Source organism: Littorina saxatilis, linkage group LG16 (genome assembly GCF_037325665.1).
Source record: "Littorina saxatilis isolate snail1 linkage group LG16, US_GU_Lsax_2.0, whole genome shotgun sequence".
NCBI lineage: Eukaryota > Metazoa > Mollusca > Gastropoda > Littorinimorpha > Littorinidae > Littorina > Littorina saxatilis.
The window spans coordinates 16700392-16707891 of record NC_090260.1 but is presented as its reverse complement, the minus strand read 5'-3'; the positions used below and the strand labels follow the sequence as shown (position 1 = coordinate 16707891).

The following is a 7500-nucleotide window of genomic DNA, read 5'->3' as shown; positions in this document are numbered from 1 at the left end:
GGTGAAGCAATCTGGTCTGGAACCATTTTAAATTGTGTCCTTATTTTTTTTAAAACACTAATCAAAAATGTTTTTCCAGTTAAGGTTGTAAAATACATATTCCATTTGTTCATGCCTGCAGGCCGGGTTATTATAAAATTTTGATTTAAAAAAAACTTCTTTAATTGCCTGTTTGCCTCTACAAATAATCTGCCAGGGTTTATAATCCCTAATCTGAAAACCATTCAACGAATCAATGTTTACTTTTCCCTGATATTTTCGTAAGGACTTAATCACTCCCTCATAGAAAAAAAGAACAACATTAGTTTGAACAAAAGGAAAATGTAATCTAAATTTTTCAAAGGTAAAAAAACTTCAATTTAAATGTAGCAACTGGTGGACAAACACTACATCATGTTCAATCCATTCCTTATTTATTATTGCACCGTGGTCTCGTATAATGTTCAAATTGTAATGTATACATTCGGAAACAAAATCATTCACATTAATACCGCCCTGATATGGCCCTTAGTGGTCGGCTGGGCGTTAAGCAAACAAACAAACAAACAAATTCACATTAATTACCTTGCTTAAGGAACAGCATTTCTTATAATGTTTCAAAACATCCTTCCAAAAAGGGTTACCACCTCGTTTCATTAACACATTTGCATACTCGGCACCCACTTTAAATATGTCTTTCATTCCAGGTATCATATTAACAAAAAACTTGTTTACATCAAATTCAAACATTTTAATCTGCAAATCCAATTTATCTTTACTGATGCCACAAAAGTATAAATGTCAATCATATTCAGACCACCATTGCAATAGGGTCTGCAAACGACATTACGCCGAATCTTTGCAGGTTTACTATTCCACAGGAAAGAATAAAAGGCTGCATTCACTTCTCGTAAAAAGTCTTCGGGTGGGTCTGGCAATACAGTTGTTGTTGGTGTTGTTGTTGGTGTTGTTGTTGTTGTTGTTGTTGCTGTTGTTGTTGTTGTTGTTGTTGTTGTTGTAAATTTAAGACAACTACCACTCGAATCCAGTCCGGAGCTAATTCAAGATTTAGACAATGTACGTACCAATAATAATGATAATAATAATAATAGTAATAATAATAATGGACATTTGCTATAGCGCATAATCATATATATGCTCAATGCGCATTACATATTATTTCTGCCGTGTGAGATGGAATTTGTTTACACAATGTATCACGCATTCACATCGGCCAGCAAACCTCAAGCCTATTAGGGCGAGCATTCACCTTTCACGGCCTTTATTCCAAGTCACACGGGTACCAACCAGCAAAGTATAATTGTTGTGTTTTAAACCTCTGTGTGTGATTGTGGTGACTGTTGCTGCATCGTATACAGGAGCACACGCGAGACCCGAGTCTGACCTGTCAAAGCGAGGTCCAGCCTTAGCAGCAAAACTTCAGACCAATCCCTTTAGCAGGTAAGATGTATGTCTGTCTTGTATGTCTGTCTGTCTGTCCGCCTGCCTGCCTGCCTGCCTGCCTGCCTGTCTGTCTGTCTGTCCGTGTCACGTTTAAATAGATCACAGAAGGTGATTATGAACGGTTAGTTACTACTAACTAACCACACCACGATCCACTCTCGCAGTCATACAACAAAGATAGAATCTCGTGTAAAGACAGGAAAGTTAACTGTTCTGCCTAAAAGCGCTGGTTAATGCAGGTGTCACACACCCCACGTTGTCACCACTCAAATAAAATCACAAATATAAAAGATGACTAGGTGGTATACAGGGTGCAATGAACATGGTGCACTTAGCTTTTTGCCACTGAGTGGGCGACCCGTGAATAGTCTATCTACACAACTGCTCCGTTGATTGAAGTGCCGGCTGGCGTAGAAACGAAGCAGGGATCAGTGGAGATATCAGGCGCCTCACTCAGTCGCTGAAGACAACGGGTGGTCGTGTAGGTGACGTCACTGCCTGCCGGAAGACCACTGCAGACGGTGACGGCCTCACCGGTTATCCCAGCAGCAGCAACAGCATACAGCACCGCGACACCAGGTTACAGCATACAGCACCGCGACACCAGGTTACAGCATACAGCACCGCGACACCAGGTTACAGCATACAACACCGCAACACCAGGTTACAGCATACAGCACCGCGACATTTGGTTACAGCATACAGCACCGCGACACCAGGTTACAGCATACGTAGATAGGTCGGTAGATAAGTTGGAAGGCTGCAACAAAAAGCATCGGTGCACTAAACATGCCACGCATCCCTTCTCACTCCACCTTTAAACATGTCACCCATCTATATTTCATAGAGCACGTGGGCCTGCACAAACGAACTTTTAAAACAACACATCAGCTATTTTCCTTCCTTCACTCCATATCTGCAAAAAACATATACAGATTATTCTTTTAGCGTCACAAGGAGCAAATTATGCTCTAACCTGGAAAGAACAACAGAGAGTATTTCATTCCACAAACATAGACTCGTCAACAGTGTTAAATAACGATTTATTACCTCAACAGCGTAATGTAAGTAGCTCTCCTTTAAGCGAATCCGCTTCCTTTGTATGGCTTTCACCCGTCGACGAGTTTCCTGCCACACCCTTCATGTGTTGAGTTTGCGTTGAAATTGTCCACGCTCAGTCAAGAAAAACACCTGACAACCTCGTCGTCAGAAACATGTAAGCAGCGAAAGCAGTCACTTCTCCCTAAGACCCTTCCTGGACGCGCAGAGCAGGCACGTTGACATAAAAAGATATATCACCACGTGTTGGAAAACCACTAACTCTCAAGAAGAGGAAACAACTGACTTTTATTCCCCCATCTGCTTCTTTACCTCTGTAAACTTGTAGGGGTAATTATTTTTCAATAATGACCCAGCAACCAAACAAATAACTACCCAGCAACAGCCTGAATCCTCGATAGTGCAATGGGTTGAGAAGTTGTTCTGTTTCGGTACTACTTTTTGCGACTGGAAAGTTCCGAACGCTCTAATGTACGAAGTATACATCTCTGGAGCAAACAATACAAACATACCGCATTTAAATTAACAACTACAGGCCTGAACACATGAATCTCCATATCAAATCCATGAGTTCGGTTGTTTTCTGAATCTAGATCTGCCGTGCTCAAACGTTCATCACAAGCAATTTCCCAAGCAAGTAACTCATACTTTGTCTAGCGACAAGAGTAGTTCCCCTTCTTTTCACTCAATTTCTTCGACAACAGACTGCAATCCGACGGTCAGTTTTCAACAATATTTCATTTAATAAACAGATCACACGCAACCAAATGCACACATCTCATCAATTTAAACAACATAAAGCGGTTTCATACACTATTTTCCCCAGAAAACTGAACTTCATACAGTTTTTAACGTTGGAACACGGGTGCAAAAGTTCGTCTGCTAGTCCCATTTGACGAAAGAACATTATCCAAAGCGATACCAAAACATATACAGAACACACAATATCTGTCTTTGCCGCCACAGCAGAATAACAGAATATCTGTGTACTTGATTTTAGTCCAAAATAGGAAAACTGACAAGAAGTGTTAACAGAATGGAATGATTTGCACGGAACTATACAACCGCGCATTAATCGATTGAGTGAATAGGATTCGATCAAAATTTCGCAAAAAAACTCCTCTTTTCTTTAAATAACTGAAGAAAGGAGGAATAAAGAGGTTACACACCTCGTCTCAGGGGGGCGGGGATATAGCTCAGTTGGTAGCGCGCTGGATTTGTATTCAGTTGGCCGCTGTCAGCGTGAGTTCGATCCCAGGTTCGGCAGAAATTTATTTCAGAGTCAACTTTGTGTGCAGACTCTCTTCGGTGTTCGAACTCCCCCCCCCCCCCCCCCCCCCCCCCCCGTGTACACTACATTGGGTGTGCACGTTAAAGATCCCACGATTGACAAAAGGGTCTTTCCTGGCAAAAATTGCTTAGGCACAGTTAATAATTGTCTACCTATACCCGTGTGACTTGGAATAATAGGCCGTGAAAGGTAAATATGCGCCGAAATGGCTGCAATCTACTGGCCGTATAAAATTTCATCTCACACGACATCACTGCAGAGCGCCTAGAACTGTACCCACGGAATATGCGCAATATAAGCCTCATTGATTGATTGATTGATTGATTAATATTGCAACTATGCTGCAATTTCCACACTATATTGTTTTTCCCATTTTTGTGTGTGTATACAAAACCATAACCCTTTTCCTTATTACTATTTGCATTATGTACGTCTGTAAGAAACAATAACCTTGTCAATTTTACTATCTATATTATGTGCGTCTGTATTAAGTGTTTGTATAAGGGACAGGTTGTAAGATTAGGCTTTGCCTAAAACCTCTATCCTCTGGTAATAAAGTTCAGTTTCAGTTTCAGTTTCAATTTCTCTCTCTCTCTCTCTCTCTCTCTCTCTCTCTCTCTCTCTCTCTCTCTCTCTCTCAATCTCTCTCTCTCAATCTCTCTCTTTCTCTCTCTCTCTCTCTCCCTTTCTCTCTCTCTCTCTCTCTCTCTCTCTCTCTCTCTCTCTCTCTCTATTTCATCCCAACTTCTCTATCAATCTATCACACCTACACACACACGTACATACAAAAAACCATACATACACACACACACACACACGCACCCAAAGACACACACACACACACACACACACATACACACACACACACACACACACACACACATACACACATAGGAACGCACGCACTTACACACATTATTGACACACACATAAATGGTATGTCTTAATGATGCATACTTTCAAATAACAAAATCACCAAAAGTACCAGTGAGCAAATAATTTTTTTTTTATTGACTTCTGCAAAAAAACGAACTCCAGAAATAACTCTGTCGGGTCTGTAAACGAGTGATAACTCTTGCTTTCGTTGAGGCAAGCTTTCCACACGTGCTGTCCATGAGTTTCAGAAACAACCCTTGTCAGTGATTTGTCATTGTTGTAACGTGGCAAAGCTTGTCTCGATATAAGCAAGAGTACTCACTCTGTCACTACACACACAAACTCGACATAGTTATTTCCTAACATCGTCAATTCCTTCTCTTCCAGGACGCCCGACAACGAGGTGATCCAGGGCAAGAGGGCTAGGGGAGATTGTATTCCACGAGGGAGTTCATGCGGAAGGTCCAGTTCATGCTGCTCGGGCTATTGCAGTTCCTCGGATTCAAGGACATGCGCCTAATTCTCCTTTGGTCACAGAGGGGAGCCCGCTTAATTGTAACCATAAAATTAGGTTCGTTAAATGTGTTGACTTATTTACGCTAGATGAGCAAAAGTTAACTACAATTGCACCCAGGAAGCATTCACAAAAAGGTTCTTTTGTTTAGTTTTTGTGTGTAGTTTAAACTCTCGTGTCACGCAAATATGTCGACCCCCAAAACAGGTGGTTATAGCCGTGCTTATTGTACTGGTAGCTACTTTACAGCAGAAGTTTGTATCCAACTGAAACTGGTTTATTTGAAGCATTCAGATATTCAACCGCTCCAGACAACATGTTAAAATCAGCTGAGACAACCAATGGTAAGAAAACGACTGACCTGAAGTGACCATAACGCACGTTTCATGCGGTGTCACATTCTGAAACGTGCGTTTATTTTGTTCTCAATCAAATCAACTCTGTCAGATGGGGTACATGACTACTGCTATAATGAGCTCATTACTGTAGATATAGAGATCTCAACACCAAAGGAATCATTCATATCTAAAATTCATCTAAACCACAATGACATTTCCGTGTCACGCGCGAAGCGTACGTTATAGTAACATTTTTTAACCAAGTGTGGAAGCTTAACAATTAATTAATGGTTGCATTTAATAAACAAGCACAAATAATAAGAAAGTTTTTGTTGTTTCGTTCTTTTGTTTGCTTAACCCATATGTGCCCACCGTCCCATATATGGGACGCTATCTTTTAGTGGAGATTATAAATTAACTGAACCCAATAAAGTGGTTATCATTCCCCAGACATATCAAGGGAGGCTACGTGTGTCCAGTTTTCGTGTTGAACGGGATGTATCTCCCTTACCGTTTCACACAGGTGCAGCCATTTGCATTTTTTGGTCTGAATTGATGAGCACAATGGCAAGCAGTAAAAGGTAAGTTGTTATTTTCTTTACCAAGGACTTTTATATATCAAACAAAGAATAAATAATGGAGATACTGATGTTATCTGAATATGGATTTCGCGGATTGTTTAAAAAAAAGTTTTGCTTGCATCTGTGAGTGTTTGAAGTGCCGTCCCATATATGGGACCGTGGGCACGAGAGGGGTGGGGTTTTTAACACATACAAAGAAGGATTTGCTTCTCTTGTCTTCCAGACTCTATAATGTCAACGAAGTTTTATAAATGCTGGAAGATGACAGCAGTGTCCAGGAAGCCTCTGTCTTCATTGAGCCACCTCCTGTGACTGAGGACACTGATGAAGACAGCGGAGAAGAAGACGGGGAAGGGACAGTCTCCAACCTCAATGGCCGTCAGCTGCGGGCGCCTGCTTCTGCCACAGTTGTCAGGAATGGTCAACGCCAGCCACTTTATTAACCTGAGAATGACAGGTCTTCAGATGAAGAAAGAGTAAGACTGGACATAAGCTTGTGTAAAGGCCACCCAGACGCAGAATCTCAGCATCGACGAGTCGATGGTGCCGTATTACGGCAGGCATGGCGCTAAAAAAATTCATTCGTGGTAAACCAATCAGGTTTGGGTTCAAAATGTGGGTTCTGACCACTCCTCTGGGATACATCGTTCAGTGCGAGCCCTACCAAGGAGCCACATGACGACCGACAGCGTAGGCGTTGGCATGGGAGGGGAGGTGGTTCTCGATCTCATAGCCGAGCTGCAGGAAGTGGAGGGATGCTCGTTCCACCTGACGTTTTACAATCTTTTCACGAGTTTGAAACTGGTGGATCGGCTGTCGGAAAAGAACATCGCGTGCACAGGCACAATCCGAGCAAATCGTCTCGAAGACTGCCCACTGAGAGATGTGAAAGACATGCAGAAGACGACAAGAGGAACCTGCGACTATGGGCCACAGACACAAAGTCAGGTCTCATTGTCGTGCGATGGAACGACAACAATATCGTGAACGTCGTCTCAAACAAGGTTGGGGTACATCCACTTCAGGTGGCAAAGAGGTGGTCAAGGTCAGAGTCCAGGCAAGTTCAACTCCCACAGCCCTTCCTGATTCGCCACTACAACCAAACCATGGGAGGTGTTGATCGCACTGATCAGAACGTTGGCAAGTACAGGGTTGCCATACGCTCGAAGAAGTGGTGGTGGGCCATCTTTGCCTACTGCCTAGACGTCTGTATCCAACAGGTGTGGCATCTGTACCGAGCAACTGAGGCTGCAAAAAACAACCCGCTGGATCTTCTCGCCATCCGCAGGCGAGTTGTCAGGGTCTACCTTGGCCGCGCTTCACACCATGCAGCACCAGGCCGTCCAAGAGGCCACGTTTCTGTGGACAAGCGGGTCTTGGAAGAGATCAGGTTTGACC

General features: G+C 42.7%; 1 long non-coding RNA gene across 1 annotated transcript in view; it reads left to right on the top strand.

Moving 5' to 3' along the window:
- The window catches only part of LOC138950521 (uncharacterized), a 129847-nt gene extending 124001 nt beyond the window's left edge, over nt 1-5846 (top strand). The window contains exon 4 of the long non-coding RNA XR_011450696.1: nt 5057-5846. This is a non-coding gene — a long non-coding RNA (uncharacterized lncRNA). The remainder of the gene's footprint in view (nt 1-5056) is intronic.
- Nucleotides 5847-7500: the final 1654 nt, after the last annotated feature.